At 58.5% G+C, this 17,239-nt stretch overlaps 1 protein-coding gene across 1 annotated transcript in view; it reads left to right on the top strand.

The window, feature by feature from the left end:
- Nucleotides 1-17,239, top strand: part of GNG7 (G protein subunit gamma 7) — a 118,803-nt gene that overhangs the window by 75,767 nt on the left and 25,797 nt on the right. The gene's annotated exons all lie outside the window — the stretch shown is intronic.

Below are 17,239 nucleotides of genomic sequence, written 5' to 3'. Positions count from 1 at the left end.
GGTGATTCGTGACACGGCATGGAAAGCACACCCACCCGCCGACCAGGGCCCAGCCTGCGTGCCCGAGGACACAGAGTGTTGCACACCCCGGGGCCCAGGTGACTGGAGTGTATGAGCTCGGAACAGACGCGTCGCCAGGCTCCCGTTTTCCAGGTGCGTGACGACTGGCAGCAGACGCTTCTGGCCTGTGTCCCTCCCGAGCCGGCGGCCTCGCCCCGCCAGGCTTGCACGGGTCCGGGAGCCACCGCTGCCCTGCAGGAAGGAGCGGCCCGCGGCCCCTGCAGACTCCCAGCACCCCACACGCAGGCTGCACGGAGCGCGCAGCTGGAACTGGCCAGGCACGTCCGTTTTACCGTTGACCGCCCGGCCGGCCCGGGCTACATGCCTGCACGTCACCCGGTGCCGCCTGGCGCGGCCCCTGCTCTGGGGACACGCATCCGCGTGCCTGAGTGTGCGTGCGTGTGCGCAGGGCTGTCCTGGTTTGCTCATCTCCTGGCGGCTTTCTAGATCCGTCCTCAAGGAGGGCCCAGATACACGCCCACCCCCACACACACGACAAAATAAAACCAGGACCTCTTCCCTGGCTCCCAACAGCCCAGGGACGACCTTTCCCCCGGGAGCAAAGCAAAGCCCAACACACGCCGTCTTTCAGGGGGGCCTCAGGCCTTTGGGGCAGCCGTGAGCCCATCTAACAGATGAGGACACCACGCTTCGGCTTAGAGTATGGCTCAGAGCAGGTGTGGCACCGAGAAGCCGAAGGCGTCGTGCACGGCTGGCAGGAACGGGGGACGGGGCGGCTACGGACGACAGCCCGCTGGGAGCACGGGTCTTCCTCAAGCGGGTAGGATCCAGCAACCTCATTTGCAGGGTTACACCCACAAGAACTGAAAGCAGGCCCTCGAGGGGACACCTGTACACCCGCATTCACAGCGGGTTCATGGTAGCTGCAAAGTACGTCTGTCGACAGACGAAGCGTAAACACAGCGCATCCATCCACACGCCGGAGTCTCGTCCAGACTCGGAAAGTCAGGGCGTCCTGCCGCCTGCCACCATGTGGACAGACTGGAGGACACTGCGCAGTGACAGGAGCCGGGCACAGAAGGACGCGTCCCGCGTGACCCCCTAGAGGAGTCCCGTCCGCGGAGGCAGAGTAGATGGCAGGGGGCGGGGAGTCATGCTTCATGGGGACGGAGTCTCGGTTTGGGGAGATGGAAGGTTCTGGAGACGGATGGTGGGGGCGGCTGCACAACGGTGTGAAGTGTGCTCGGTGCCACTGCGCCGTGCACCGAACGTGGTTACGATGGTGAATTTTGTGTTACGTGCATTTTACCAGAATTTAAGTTTTAAATTAAATCAAAAAAGTGGGCTTTCTGGGAGAAAAAGTCTCACCCACGCTGCAGCTCAGCATGCACCGAGAAAAGTCCACCGCCCCGTGCTGGCTGGCTTCAGGCAGGGCGGCAGGGCGGGTACGGGTACAGGCGATGGGAGAGGGCGGTGGGTTTTGCCCAGACTCCACCCAGCACAGGCGACGGCTGCTGGCTGGGCTCCAGGCTCAGGGGTGCAAAGGAAGCGTCCCCTCTCCTGGGGTGCAGAGCTCAAGCCGTGGCCCCTTCAGCGCTGGCCTCTGCCACCGCGGTCTGCCACTCCCGTGCCCTGCTCTCCAGCTTCTCCAGACACAGAACCCCAGGAGGGGGGCATCCATGTCATGTGTGGATGGTTCTCCAAGGACACACAGAGGGGAGGGGAGGGGCTGTGTCTTCCCAGTGTTGTTTCCCTCCGATTAGCCTGGCCTCCGCCATCTGTGCAGAAACCCGGTGGGAACCAGCTGCTGAGAGCTGTGATGGGAAAGGTGTCCATTAAACCCAGGAGGCCCGTCCCCTGTGAGCACCTGCGCCCTTCCGGGAACCGTCACCCCGACCGCGGGGGTCCCCCTTGCTCCGCACAGCTGCGCTGTAGTCTCGCAGGATCGTGTCGGAGAGAGTAGCTTCTGTATTTGTTGCCAGGCTGTGTGACGGACAGGAGTGGTGCCAGCTTAAAGCCCTGCCTGCAGAAATGACCAGAAAGTGGATCAGGGGTCCCCAGGGCCTGGGGGAGGAGGGGAGGTGAGGGGCTGACGGCTGAGGGTACGAGGTTTCTTTGTGGGGTCATGGAAATACTGGACTGTGCACTTCAGACAGGTGAGGTGTAAGGTGTGTGGGCTTTATCTCGCTAAAGCTGTTTCGGAACCCCCGCCGGCAGCGTGCGTCAAGGCTTGGCCTCCGACCCCGCCAGTGCGTTGCGAGGGCTTGGGCGGTTGTTCAGGAAGGGACTGAGCTCTCCAGCACTGGAGGTATTCAAGAGGCTGTGCTGAGCGGCAGGAACACTGGGGGACACCCGCTCTCTGGACTTTGCTGCTGCATCGCCCATGGAGGGTGGGCAGGAAGGAAGCAAGAGTCACGTGGGGGGCGTCTTCCCACCCGTTCCGTGAGCTCAGGGCACCCACCGGAAGGGCCTTCTCTTACCAGAAGCTTCCAGGGAGCAGGCAGCAAAGCTGTAGCAGGTGGGCCCGTAAGGGGCTCCCCCACATCCACCATCTGACCCCGGAGCGCAGACGGGGGCCCCCAGGGATCATCCGGGGGCATCGCTCACCCTCCCCACCAACGACGGGCGCAGAGCGTGTGATGGGTTGAAGGGTGTCCTTGCAAACCTCCCGTCCGCCAGGAACCTCAGATCGTGACTGTTTGAATATAGGGTCTTTGCAGATGTAACTTAAGGCTGGGGATGAGGGAGAACCCAAACCCAGAGACTGGTGTTCTTGTAAGAAGAGGTCAGTTTGGACACAGGCACACGGAGGAGAGAAGACAGGGGGCCGTGGGCACGAGCGAGGGGGGCCTGCCAGGAGCCTCGGGGGGAGTGAGGGTGGTGGAGGGCGGAAGGCCCAGGCGGGGGCGCTGTCCGAGAGCGCCAAGGCGGAGGTCGGAGCTGCAGCCATGGATTTGGGCGACGGACAGACAGAGTCCAGAAACACACCCGTAAGTCGTGTCAGCTGACGTAGGACAAAGGAGCAGAGACAGCGCAGGGGGCAAGGGCAGTCTTTGACCCACACGGCCCCGGAGCAGCCCGACCTCCCCGGGCCAGAGAAGGAATCCAGAGAGGGCTTGACCTGGAGTCCGCCCTCCAGGACTGTGAGAAGACGTGGCTGCTGGAGGAGGCCCTGGTCTGGGGTCCTGTGTCAGGGTCCCCCACCGGGGGGCTCACCCAGAGCTCCTCCTGCATGGAGGGACAGCCCCTGCCAGGGAGATACGGGGCCCGAGGCCCGCACGCCCCGGACCCCACACGCGCCCGGCAGCTGAGCAGGAAAGAGGGCTCTGGCCGGGATGTCCCCTGGACCAGGGAAGCCCCCCATGGATCCAGGGAGTCTGGGGGCCCTGGGAGCAGGAAGTTGGTGGCACGCCCCCGGCCCACCCTTCTACTTGGCGGACCCCAGGCCATCAAGGTGGTTGTCCTGTGCTGTGGACAAAATGGGCTCTAACCAAGTGTCCGTGGGCAGGTCCGAGCCTGCTCCGACCAGCTCCAGGTTTCCTTCCGACGGCTGGCCACATGGCCCTCGGCTCCCGGTGCAGGAGAGGCCCCCACGAGGGAGGCCCACGCAGGTGCGGTGGTCTCAGATCCTCAGCGGTCTGAGGGCCAGACAGGCGTCAGCCGTGAACCACTTCCCTGATGTGTGTTAAAGCTGAACATCTCTACGTGTTTGGGCTTCTTTTGTGCACGAATTGTTTGTTCCCTGCTTCGGCCGTTTTCCTACTGGGGTCAGGGTGTCATTTATTCCTAGAAAACTTTCTAGTACATTCCATGTGCCACCGAGGCTTGTCTCAGGGGCTGTCTCTCTCCATGGGTCCAGGTCCTTTGCTGCCCCTGCGTTCTGACAGGTGCCAGGAAATCCACTGTGTGGAGCTTCCCTCCAGGAAGGGACGCATCTGTCCCGACCTGAGGCCCACTCAGTTTCTGCATGACCCCCTCAGACACTGCTCCAAGTGCCCCGTTCCCAACGGGGGGTGATCTGCCCCCAGGTGTGTGGGACGCCATCACACGGGGGTGGCGATGGCCAGGGAGGCTGTGCAGCTCCCACAGCACCCGGGACACCCCAGATGTCAGCAGGGGTCTAGTACAACTACAGATCATACATCGTTTCCTGTACTTTTCCTTCAAGAATTAGGACAGTCACGAGCCATTATCACCCCCCCCACTTAGACAGACTTCATTCTGTTTCCTGGATTCCACTAGGCCTTTCATACCGTGGGTTCTCCCATTGATGAGTTGTGTCTGTGTGTGTGTAAGTATGTACATGTTAGCGTGCACGTATGCATGCACTATGTGTACATGTGTATTTGTGTATATATAATTATGTGTAGTGTGTAATTGTGTGTATGTAAGTATATGTCTATGTATGCACATGTGCACACACAGTATGTGTGTGTGTCTGTGTGTGTAAATGCGTCTTCGGATGCCTGGATTGCATCGTGAAGGACATTTTCCAGAAAGGCTTTGTAAATGCTCATTTCCCAAGTCCTTGCAAGCTGAGAACGCCCTTCCTTCACTCCTGCACATCTGAACAGCATCCCGCAGACGTGTCCGGGGAACAGCATCCCGCAGACGTGTCCGGGGAACTTCCCCGTCACGCGGTGCAGACCATCCCAGCCCACCCACATCCAGTACTTCCGAGGAGAGTCCCATTTTTCTCTCCTTTTGAGCCGCCTGCCCCTTCTGCTGGAGCTTGACAGACTCCATCGGAGGTGGGTAGGCAGACCTTTCCTGAAAGGGCCAGGTATTGACTGTTTCCACCTGTGTGGGCCAGTCTCTGTCACAACTACCCCAGTGGCTGATGCAGCGTGAAACCTGCCACAGACAACACGTGAATGAGATAAAAGAGAAGAAACCAAAGGACAGATACATCTGCCGATGGCAAAGGCCAATTGTGTTTTAGGGAAACGCGCCCCAGAAGTGATTACGGTCAACACATAACTGGGTCGTGGAACCTCCAGACCAGGGTTGCAGAGTGTGGCCCGCGCAGCGTGTTTTGTAAATAAAGTTTTATTGGCACACGGCCACACCTGTTCATTTTCACATCGCCCAGGGCTGCCTTCCTGCGGCAGGGGCCGAGTGAACGGCTGTGACGTGACTCGACTGCCAGCCACTTTACAGGAGAAACGTGCCAACCCTGCTTTGTAGTTTCTATTCAGTCCTCAGCCTTGACGTCAGGAAGCAAGTGGCTGGGGGTCACCGTGGCCCAAATTCTGGCCCCCTTGTCTCAGAATCAGACCACGCCAACACCCAGGGGTGTCTGTGAGTGTCCTCGGGTGGCTGGAACAAAGTACCCTACCCCGGGGGCTATAACAACAGACCTTTATTCCCTCCCTGCACCCAGGGCCGGAAGCCAAGGTCAGGCTATCCGTGGGGCTGGTTGCTGCGGAGGCTCCACGGTTCACTCAGACGCCGGACTCCAAGCCCCAGAGGCCTCCGCCGGAGAAGGCGTCTCTGTGCTTACAGGCAGGCTTTGCTTCTCTGGTTGCAGTGACGCGTCTGGGCCTTGGCCTTGCTGGCTGCTTGAGAGAGACCCATTCACCCAGTCTCGGGTCCTGCTCTTTGGTTGGGGTACAGAGGGGCCCCCCTGAACCTCGGAACGTCCTCAATCCCTGCCCCACACCCTCAGCCACTCAGGTTCCTTGTCCCACCTGGTCTGCGGCTCCGCCTATCCCTGAAGCCCACAGGTTACTTCAGTTTCCTTTTAAAGCAGAAGAAAGCCACGAATGTCACACTCCAGACAGGACCGAATTTATCTTCGCGCCAGCAAGGTCACAAGGCAGGTTTCGTGTTTTTTCATGGAGACGGACCTCCAAAGTCAAAATGAGGCCCCGCCCTCGTCCTTTCCACCCTGGACACATCACTGCCTGCGTGGAAACTTCCCTCTGCCCCAGTGAGAGGCCCAGTTCTCCTCACAGCAGAGTCCATTCTCCACACTTGCCCGGCTTCACCCCCACGCCCCCCATCTACCCCCATCCTGGCCTGAACTTCAGTACTGCCTACACATGGGCCTCCCTGGGTCTCCAGCTCCACCCTTGAGCTCTGTGCACGGACCCGGTCTGCTCCAGGAGGCCTACTCCCTACTTAGCTCCTTTTGTGTAAAAAAAATAATAATAATAAATTTAAAAAATTGAGATATCACGCACGTGCCATGAAATTCACCCATTTAAAGTATGCAGTTCAGTGTTTTGGGCCCATTCACAAGGTTGTGCAATTATATCACACCATTCTTTGATTCCAGAATAGTTTCATCACCCCCCCAAATAACCCTATACTCCACTCCTCCCTCCCCCAGCCCCCAGCACCCACGAGCCCCCTTCCCATCTGTGGATGGGCCCGTTCTGGACGTTTCACACACGTGGACTCACACCCCATGTGGCCTCTCGTGTCTGGTTCCCTCCCTGAGCATCGTGTGTTCAGGGTCCGTCCGGGGGCAGCGGGTGTGGGCGCCTGGCTCCTGCTCGAGGCCGAATGACATTGCATTGTATGTGTGTGTGTATGTGTGTGTATTAGTTTACTTATTCATTCACTGTTGGTAGACATCTAGGTTGTTTCTGTGTTTTGCCTGTTACGGATAATCCTGCTGTGGACATTCGTGCGTTCGTTTTTGTGTGGACGCATGTTTAAATTTCTCCTGGGTGGATACCCAGGAACGGAATTTCTAGAAGAGATAGAAAACCCATAAGGAGCTGCCGTTCCTTCACTTCAGGGTCTGTTCATCCCTCTGGGTCAGGGTTCTGCAAACTACAGCCAGGAAATCAAATCTGGCCCTCTGCCTGTCATTGCAAATAAAGTTTTATTGGTGCACGGCACACCCATTACATGTTGTTTATGGTGGCAACTGAGTTGAATCGTTGCAACAGAGACCATGTGTCACCCAAAACCAAAACTATTTACTCTCTGGCCTTTTACAGAAAAGAAAAGTATATTTATAACTTAGCACTTTATTCACACACTGTAATCACCTGTTTGTGTATCTTTAAAATCCCCACACACAGACACCCAGAAAGTTCCCTTAGGGCAGGAATTTGGTTTTTTATTTCGTTACTTCTGTTTCTTACTATCATTAAACCTTTGCATGTGTTCCCCACCCTCACCATCCGGGAGCACAGAACACGTCAGACTCCCAGGCCTCACTTTCCTGTGGGACGCTGCACTGGCCTCACTCGGCGGTCCCCGACCTCGGCTGCCCTGGGGAGTCATGCAGGACACTACATGCCATGCCAACTGCATCACGTTCTGTGGGGCAGGATGCAGTGTCTGTGTATCTTGAAGCCCCCGGGTGATTCCGAGGCTTGTGGGAGCCTTGTGCTGGCTGGTTCCTAGTCCCAGATGTCTATACTGCCCTTGGATTTCGCCCTGGATGGAAGGAACCAATAGACCCTTCCTCCCATGCAAACCGCACAGAGGTGGGAGCACCTGCTGGGGCAGGGGGGGTGGTGGAGACGGGCGTTTCCCCAAGTGGCCTGAGTCTGCCAGTCCAACAGGGAGAGGGGGACCCTTCTCACTTGAGGTCCTGGCATGTCACACCTACAGAGAGATGCACCTGCACCCAATTCTCCCCCCCCCCCCCCGCCCCGGGGCAGCTGTAACCAATGACCCAAAACTTGGTGGCTTAGGACAGAAATGTATACTCTCACATTCTGAAGGCCAGAAGTCCCAAATCAGGGTTTTCACAGAACCTTGCTCCCTTCCAAGGGTCCGTCCTGCCTCCTCCAGCTTCTCGGGGCTCCAAACGTCCCCCCAGTGCCTGTCTCTGTGGTCCCATGGCCTCTGCCTGTGTGTCTGAGAGCCAAACCCCCTCCCCTCTCTGAGGGGACACCAGCTGTCAGATTTGAGGCCCGCCTTCCATTCAGGATGACCTCACCCCAGGGTCCTTGACATCTCACATCCGCAAAGACCCTTTCTCCAAATGAGGCCACGTGGTGAGTGTCCAGGAGAACGTGAATCTGGGCGACGGTATCCGCCCCGTCGCCACAACAGACCTTGTTGTCCCGCAAGATGAACCCGGAACTGTCCCGCACAGAACCACCCTCCCCACTTTGCGACCCGTCCCATGGTTTCTTTGGGGGATCACCCCTCCCCGCCCCCCACACCACCTCTGATGCCTCATTACTTGTCCTGTGACGTGTTTCTGTTCTGTACCTGCATGAATGCCTCTGGTCCTTCTTGGGCCAGGGAAGGGTGGTGGGGAGTGGAAATGTTTGTACCTTAAACTTACAGGTGCTGTATGCTTATTATGCCAATGCAAACAAATTTTTAAAAAGTAAGTTGGCAGTTATGTTTAAAAAAAAATGCCTCCTTAAAACGAAGACAGTGGGGGATTAACTCAGTAATCCTAGAGTGTGGTTCTCAGTGGAAAGGGGGTGGGAGCGACACGGTGGGCCGTGTCTGGGGACATCTGTGGCCCTCACGACTCCGTGCTCTTGGCATAAAGGGTGGGGGCCAGGGATGCTGCTCAGCCCCCATAGCACCTGGGACAGCCCCCAGGGAGTGACTCAGCCTGATGTCACCAGTGCAGGGTGGGGGGACCCTGTCATACATACCGAAAGTAAGGATAACTTTCAACTGAACATAAGTGATGTTTATTTATCAGTCATGTTTGAAAAAGAAAAAAAGAAAAAAACAGAATGAGCCGTGGATGTGTCTCCCTGAAGTGGTGACAGCTTGGGACCCTGCTTTCCGGCGGAGGACAGGCCAAGGGCACAGGGACGGCTGCTCTAGGGTTTTATGGTGTTTCACGGTCAGGCTTGGATGCGAACCGTCTGAATCTGCTGGATTTTATTGCACGGCCCCAAGCGGGCAGAGGGCACGAGTGGTAGCTGCCAGCCCAGTTTCGTTCCAAGAAACAGAGCACAGAGAAACTTCCAAGAGAGGTGCCCAGGGAGGGGATTGCCCGGCGGCTCCCCAGAAGGGCCAGTCACAGTCAGAAAGACATACTTCCCGTTCGTTTCACCGCCTGGGCAGCTTCCTGTGCTGGGTGGTTTTCTCGGCATTTCTGAGACCAACCAAGGAAAAGAGTAGACGGTCTGTTTGTCGTCCTTCTAGGAGAGTCCCGGTGTGGGGCAGGGGGACCCAGAGGCAAAGCCGCAGAGCAGGAGCCGGGGGTGGGGGGTGGGGCGGGGGGTCTCTGTGTGTGATTGCATCAACGGCTGCAAGGTGACCTAGACCTGTGTCCCTGGCACTGCAGACACCAGGCCGGGCCCCACCCGCTTGGTGCCAGGACTGCCCGGGTGTGACAGACACAGCCATCCCCAGACACTGCCCAGTGTGTCTGGGGGCAGGATCGTCCCAGGTGAGATCCCCCGACCCAGCGACCCCTCCACACTAACACACACACACACACACACACACACACACACACACACGCATGTGAAAGTCTCCACCCACTCCTGCATATAAAGAAGGGCCTTGCTAATGAAAAAGCACAGAGTCAATTAGCCAAGCCTTCTGGAATCTTCCTCCCTTGCCCTGAACAGGCGAGCCGCAGGCAGCAGGTGTCTCCAGCACCGTCAGGGGCCCCGCTTGCTCTGCAGAAGCAGTCCTCACACCTTTCTTGGGAGCGGAGGAGAAAGAAGGGACAGTAAATTTCCCCCAGGAGCCATGCTGTGCCCCCACAACCCCACGTGGCCCCCGTCCAGCCGCTTCCCCCGTGGAGGCTCTGACGTGCACGCCGTGAGGATGAGATCTGGGGGAGGGACCGAGGATGCTGCGGCGCCTCAACTGCAGCCCGAGTCGGCCCCGACCCCGGGAGCCACCGCTCCTGCTGGCAATAATTTGGATTTGCTTCCACGTGGCTTCTGTCCTACACGATCTGCGTTACATTATCCTTATCGCCGTTGCTGTGGGTAAGCGCCCTGGGCACCGCACTTGCCCTTGTCGTCCTCACAGAGACCGCAGAGCGATGCCGGGGATCCCCATGTTTCAGGCGAGGCGTCAAGGTTCACAGAGCCAGCCGGCAGGTGCCCAGACACACGCCTGGAGCCACGGCTGGAACTTACTCCACCCCCACCCCCACTGCCCCTCAGGCCAGACAGACTGACCTCTCAAAGTTTCTGAGCAGATCCTGGCCGGCTGTCTTCGAGAACCTTCTAGAATCTTCTAGGCAGTTCTTCCTTCTCACTTAAGCATCTCTTCCTGAAGTCAGAATCTGCCCTCTTTTCTGTCTTCAGGAGCGAGAATCAGGCTAATAATAATGAAAAATGTCCTAATAATGGAAAAGAGGGTAGTGACACACTCTGGGAGGAGGCCCTGAAAATGTTGTCGTCTTGAGGCAGGTGTTGGTGACACCCGTGTCACACTTAAATGCACGGAGCTGTAATGAGTGATACCTGTTTGCTCATCTGTACGTGTGTTAGCGTTTTGTACTTGAACAAGAGGGCGTGGGAAAACACAAGGTGACGGAATCCGAGACCCGTGGCTCACTGGCCATGTTGTGGGGTGATGGCTAATTGCATGAGTGCCCCCCTCACCCTGATGGGACCTTTCTGCAGCCTTTTTGAAGGCGTAGCTGCATTAAGCCCCCCCGTACCTTTGAACTCAGGGTTTACACTTAGGAATTTATCTTTAGGGGAAAAAAGGGAGGCATACACAGACATCGTGTGAATGGATATTCGTTTTATGTGAACAGATTTTCATGGCAAAGAGGAGAAAAACAGAAGCAACCTAGGCATCTAATGATGGGCAATTATGTGTCTTCGTGTTTCTATATTTATATGCGTACGTGTGGTGGATTCATGCTGTGTGGTTCTGTTCTGCGAGGTCACTGCAGGCACTGAATTAGTGGGTAGCAGGTGCGGCTCCTGGGGGACACGCCGGGTCAGGTTCCTGGAGCCTCTGGTCACATCGCGGTCAGCCGATCAAGTCATAACCTCGTGTCACACGGGCTTCCGTTTAAAGACACTTCGATACACAGCTGACTCGTTAACGTCGCGCTCACAGCCAACAGCGCAGGAACTGCCGAGCAAGGCTTGTCTGACACGTGTACTTTCTCCGTGAGGCGTGTCGCGGCCGGGAGCACCTGCCAGCACGGCCGCTGTGCACCTGGACTCACGCGGCCACCGAAAGCGCAAAGTGTGAACGCTGCGGCCCTTGGTATTGAGAAGGCCCTCCGGTTACAGCCGGAGCTGAGCGCCTCGTCCCACTGCAGCTGGGAACGTGGGTCAGTGACAGATGTTTCACTGCTCTGCACATGTCTGAGGATGACTGAGAAATGCCCCGCCTCGAGAATCGATTGGGGTTTAGTGAGTGGGCAAATTTGAGAACAAGGAATCTGCAAACTGTGAGCCATGACTGCATCCCAGCCGGCGGCCCTCAGCACAGGATGCTGAGTTGCCCAGGCAGCAGAGAGGGCCCCCCCCACAGGGAGGGGGCCCGAAGCGGGGAGACTTCACCAGCAATCTCCCACCCCCCACCCTGCTCTGTCTCCCCACTCGGTGCTGCGTTTTCTGGTGGCTCTCACCCAGCCCTCCCTTAAGGCTAGTTCTGCCCCCAAGGGTCATGGGCCGTAACTGGGGACATCTGTGGTCATGACCAAGTTGGAGGCTCTTGGCATCGAGGGGCTGGGGCTGGGGATGCTGCTCAGCCCTCACAGTGCCCAGGACGCCCTCAGAGAGTGACCGGGCTCCCATGTCTGTGCCAAGGGGGAGAAACTCTGCATTAATTATTTAGGGAAAAATATTGAGTCCAGTCTTACCCACACAAGAGAGCAGAGTAAACCCCCAGGGGTCAGAAGGTACAAACCAGGGTAGTCCCTGTGTCTGTGAGTCGCCCCCTCTCTCCCTCCGCCCAGTGTGTGTATTTCTCTGTGTGCAGCCTCCCAGGACGGCAGTAGTCAGTCAGATGCTTACAGAACACTCTGGGGGTTCTCCTGAGGGTCGGTGGAGCCCCCTAACCCAGGGGGTCTCACCGGGGGGAGATTCTGCCCCCCCCAGGGGACATTGGGGATGTCCGGGGACATTTTTGGTGGTTTCACCTCTCGCGGTGCTCCTGGCGTGGAGTGTCTGGGGACCAGGGATGGTGTTCAGGACACCCCCAGAGAACTGCTCGCACTGGTGTCCCCAGTGCCCTGGGAGAGACCTGTTTTAGAGAGAACCCCCCACCTGCCTCCTTCCTACACCTGAGACCCTGGAGCCTCCCGGAGCCTTGGCCGGACCTCCCCCACCCCAGGCAGTGGGCTAGGAGGTTTCCACCCAACGTCCGGCCCCGCCTCCTACCCCCTACGACTGTGGACTGTGATGCCTGCCCCCCTGGGGTACAGAGCGGCTGACACAGGCCCATGTGGCCCAGGAGCGGCAGCAGTGGCACGACCCTTTGTGTAAGTGGAAAAAAACCCTGTTGGTTTGTGGAAAGAGCTAATAATGTTTGCAGAGGAAGAGGGGCACCAGAGAGCTTGGGAGCCAGAGGGACACAGCCTGTGCCGGGCCAGGGGCGGCGGCTTCTGTTGCCCCACGTCAGAATCAGCCCCAAGGACCAGCACCACTCCCCCAACTCCAAACTTGAGTCTAGCTGCCGGCTTTTCAAAGTGTGGGGGCGGTCTCCGGCAGCTGCAGGTGTCCCCCTGGCCTCCGTAGCCTGGGGCTTCCTCGGCCGCACAAAGGAGGCCACGTCCACAGTGATGCAGCTGGACGGGACAGGGTCCCCATTCGCCTCTCCCTCGTGGCCCTGGTGCTCCCTCGGGCAGCTGTGTGTGTGTGGCATGGGGTGTAGGCTGGCACTCAGTCTCAGTCTCAGGGCCACCCTGCCAGCTGGACCCGGTGGCCCCCAGCGGCTGTCACACCATGTGCATCCAGTATCAGAGAGATTCAGCTCTGTCCAGGGTCCCGCCTGGTGCAGGGGTCCTGTCCCCTGGAAAACAACAGCTTCAAAGTGCCCGGGCCCACCCCGGTCTGGTCTCGGGACTTCCTCCCCTTCCTGTTGACCCCCTGGCCCTCGGCGGCCAGCCTCAGATCCCTCGGCTTCCTGTGCCCGTATACCTGTCACCTCCTCCGCCCGAGGTTCATTGGTTTGCCCGGAGCCTGCACTTTCCACCTCCCCCTTTTTCATCCCGGCACGGGGCTTCCGGCAAAGTAGAAAACCAGACGTGGAAAAACACTGAGCCTTACATCTCAAGGCTCAGTTCCTGAATGTTTTGTTTTTCTGACACTGGTGTGTCCAACGGACCGGACCGTCGTGTTCCAGAACGGGGAGTGTCCAAGCTGCAGAGAAACACAGTTCTCTCTCCCGACTGGATCGGCTGTGAAGAGTAAAGCGGACTCTCCAGAAAACCCCGATTTCTCCGGAGGACGTGGCCGATTCCCGTTCGCCCACCACGTTTTTGGCGACCGCGCCGCATTTCCCCGAGAAAAGCTGGAGGTGGTCAAGTGACCACCACCGCACCCGCTCCCTCTCCCTCTGTCTCCCCCGCTTCAAACCGAGTAAAGTGGTGTCTTTGGAAAAACTGGAAAAGGTACGGCGCATTCATTCTTACTTCACGGGTTTGGAATCTGTTGTTTTTTAGCAAAAGGAACAAGCAAGCCACAGTGCTCCATGTGCACGTGACACACTGGGCCTCGGTCACCGTGGACAGGGCTCCGGGCTCGGGGCCAGGAAACCCGAGTGCACACCCCAGGTCCGCCCCTAACCGGCTCTGTCGCATTTGGCGGATTCCTTTCATCTCCGCCACGGAAACAACATCCTCCAACTTCCCAAGAATGTTGCCGAGATTAATCGTGGCCGTAGATCTAAAAAGGCAGGATTCCGGCCCTGGGGCAGGTCTCTGGCAGGTGTGAGCGGACGCTTTGGCCGTCGCAGGGCGGGCGCGTGTGTGCGTCCAGGGAGCCTGTCCACCCGGCTCGGCCGGGGCCTGTGCTGTGTTCGTGGTCCTTGGGGCCCCGCACCCCCCACCCCACCCCCGTCACCCAGCCCTCTGGCCACTCTCATTCCCACGACGTGCGCCTTCTCTCCTCGACTCCGGGTCCATCCAGCGGGCTGGTTGCCAGCTCTGTCCATCTCTTCAGAGAACCGCCTTTTGGTTTCGTTGACTCTCCTGCGGTTTTTTAGTCTCTGTTTCATTTTTTCATTTACCTCCGCTGTGTGTTGGTCATTTCCTTCCTCCGCCGGCCCCGGGGTCTCTTGCCACTTCTCGCTCCCGTTCCTTAAGGCGTAGAGTCAGCTCGTGGATCCACGATCGTCCTCTTAACAAAGTCCGTTTATTTCAAGGGCAGTCTCATCCAGAAACAGCCGTACGGAAACATCCAGAATAATGCTGGACCACACACACCGGGGCACCCCGTGGCCCAGACAAGCCGACGTGGGAAATGAGCCACCCCAGGTCTCCCAGGCTGGGGCCACTTGTGCAGCTGGACGGCCCCTCAGAGCCCCGGGGCCATCGATCGCCACGCTCCCCGGGAAAGCAGGACAGGGCGGCCGCTGGGGAGTTGGTGAGAAGGAAAGCTGAGGGGCGGCCAGGCGCCCGGGCAGACGCTTGTACACACGTGTCCACGGCAGCCACGAGGTGCACACAGCCCAGATGTTGACCGGCACATGAACGGGTGAACGAAACATGGTCAGTCTGCACACGCACACGTCCTTCGGCCGCGAGCAGGGGGGGAAGCGCCCATACCCGCCGCCCCGGGGACGGACCCCAAACACACGACGCTCAGGGAGGGAACCAGACACGAGAGGCCACACGGGGTGCGAGTCCGCGTGGGTGAAACGTCCAGAACGGGCTCATCCGTAGAGGAAGGGGGCTCGTGGGGGCCCGGATTGGGGGAGGGGGAGGGGTAAATGCTAAGGGGGAAGGGGTTTCTTTTGAGGGTGATGGAATGTTCTGGAACTAGATAGAGTGTGGTGGTTGCACGATAATGTGAAGATACCACTGAACTGCATGCTTAAAAATGGTTAAAACGAGGGGCTCCTGGGTGGCTCAGTCATAGAGCATGCGATTCATGATCTCAGCGTTGTAAGTTCAAGGCCCACATTGGTCATGGGGCCTACTTAATTTTAAAAAATGGTTAAGGGTGGCTCAGTGGGTTAAGCATCTGACTCTCGGCTTCGGCTCAGGGCTCAGGTCACGATCTCACGATTCGTGGGTTTGAGCCCCGATTCTCTCTCTTTCTCTCTGCCCACCCTCCCCCATTTGCTTTCTCTCTCTCTCTCTCTACGTAAATAAGTGAACTTTCACAATACAATACAATAAAACCTCTTAAATGGTTGAAACGCGTGTCACACGACGTATGCGTTTTGTCAGACGTGCACACGTTGAACCTGACAATCACGTACTTCAAATGGTGAGTGCTGTGGTTTCCCAACTGACCTCGCTGTGAAGCTGCTAGAAAGAAGTGGGGCGGGCGAGAGAGGAGGAGGAGCCCCGCGTGCCACGGCCGGGGGCGGGGGTGTCGCGGTCAGGTCGTCGTCTTCCTTCTGTTCCTGCGTCTCGTGCATACGTCCAGGGGACGGGGACAGGCCCTTCCCAAACTCTTGGAACGGCAGGGCCTAAGCGCTCGGTCACAGAATGAGATCCGGCTCCGCCTGGTCTCTGCCTCGGGGTGGCAGGCGTAAAGGAGACCGTGTCCCTCCCGGTGCCGGCGTGGGACCCAGCTGGGTGCAAGTGAGACCCCCCCGGGCACGTGGAGCAGGGGAGGAGGCAGGATTGTGGCCAGCGTGCCGTCCAGGGGGAGCGGGGAGTCCTGGACCCCTGGGCACCTCCAATGGTCACAGAAAGTCCACCGGTGTCCCGGCAAGTTCCTTCTGAAACGCACCAGAGCACGTTCCGTAGGAGGTGGCTCTTCAGCCTGAAATCAATTTATAAGCAAATCTCTGTATTCGCTGGCGTAGCTCCACCTCCGGAGCCCGTGCTGGGGAGCAGGCGCCTGAGACACGTGGCCCGGGGTTTGCTCCCCCAAACCAGACACACAGCTGTTATCTGCCGAGAGCGGTCATTTCAGTCAAGGATTTCGGGGTCGGGAGCAAGACGTTGTTATTTTGCGTTATTTTTTTCTATTCCCTCTAAGTTATTTTTACAGTCAAGTAGGTTCATTCAGGAGCGGAAGGGCCAGTTGACGTGACGTTGTAGGATAAAGTGGGGGAGCATCCTGGTGGCCACATCAGGCTGCTCCCCCTCCCCCTCCTCCAGGCCGGGCTTCTGTCTCTAGTCACGCTCCTCTGCTGTGTCAGTGATGCTGTGTGACAGATGGCCCCAGACTCCACCCATCTATTGTCTCACAGTCTCTGTGGGTCAGGAATCTGGGCACAGCCTAACTGGGTCCTCTGCTCAGGGTCCCGCAGGCCACCATCCGGGTGCCAGCCAGGCTGCATCCTTACCCCGGGGCTTGACGAGGGGGGGAGACCCTGCCCCTGAGTCCCCTCGGGGCGTCAGCAGAGTTCGCGTCCTGGCAGCTGTGGGCTGTGCACGGGGTCCCTGCTGCCTGTCCAGCCGTACGCGCTACGCCAGCACGGAGGATCTCAGATGCAGGGACAGAAGTCGGAGAGGCTCCACCAGAGAACGCGCGGGCTGCCCTGCGGAAGTCCTATCCAGATTCCGCGAGATCCCCCCCACGCGTTCTGTGTGTGCACCCCGCTTCCCGTGTGCCGTCTCTCCGAGGTCCTGCAGAGGCTCTGAGAGCCAGGGCACCGAGGCGGTGAGGGTCACAGGAGACTCACACCCCCCGGGCAGTGCCGGGCTTGGCTGCCTTCCTGCAGTAACGAGAAAAGGCGTGATGGAATTTGGACGGTTGAGAAAGGGGATGTCAGCGTGAGCAGAACCAAACACTCGATCTCATTGTTAGAAATTCCGCGTGGGTCATCGAAACCTCATCTTGGGGCAGAGGCCACCGGGAGTGGAGATTAGCTCACTCCCAGAAGAGGTTTCCCACAAACCCAGAGCCGGTGCCCGTGGACACCCGTGGGCACCTGTGGGCATCCAGGCACTGAGATCCCTCCCCTGCTGGTCACTGGGGCCCAAGGCTGCTGTCCCTCCCTGGAAGGTTTTGTAGGGGACACCAAAACCCCACACTTAGCACCATGTGGCTGATGTGGCTCCACACCCCCCAGATGGACGTGTAGCCCCCCAGCCTCGGCCAAGGCCTCAAGAAGCCCTCCCCTCTGCCCTCACTGGCCGAAACTTGCATCCTGGACTGTGCCTCTGGCTTCTCTGCACCGTTGCTGTGTTTGGGGGGGCGGGGGGGAGGAGCCACACCTC

This window comes from Prionailurus bengalensis, chromosome A2 (genome assembly GCF_016509475.1).
Source record: "Prionailurus bengalensis isolate Pbe53 chromosome A2, Fcat_Pben_1.1_paternal_pri, whole genome shotgun sequence".
Taxonomy (NCBI): Eukaryota; Metazoa; Chordata; class Mammalia; order Carnivora; family Felidae; genus Prionailurus; species Prionailurus bengalensis.
This window is presented reverse-complemented; position numbering and strand designations above follow the sequence as displayed.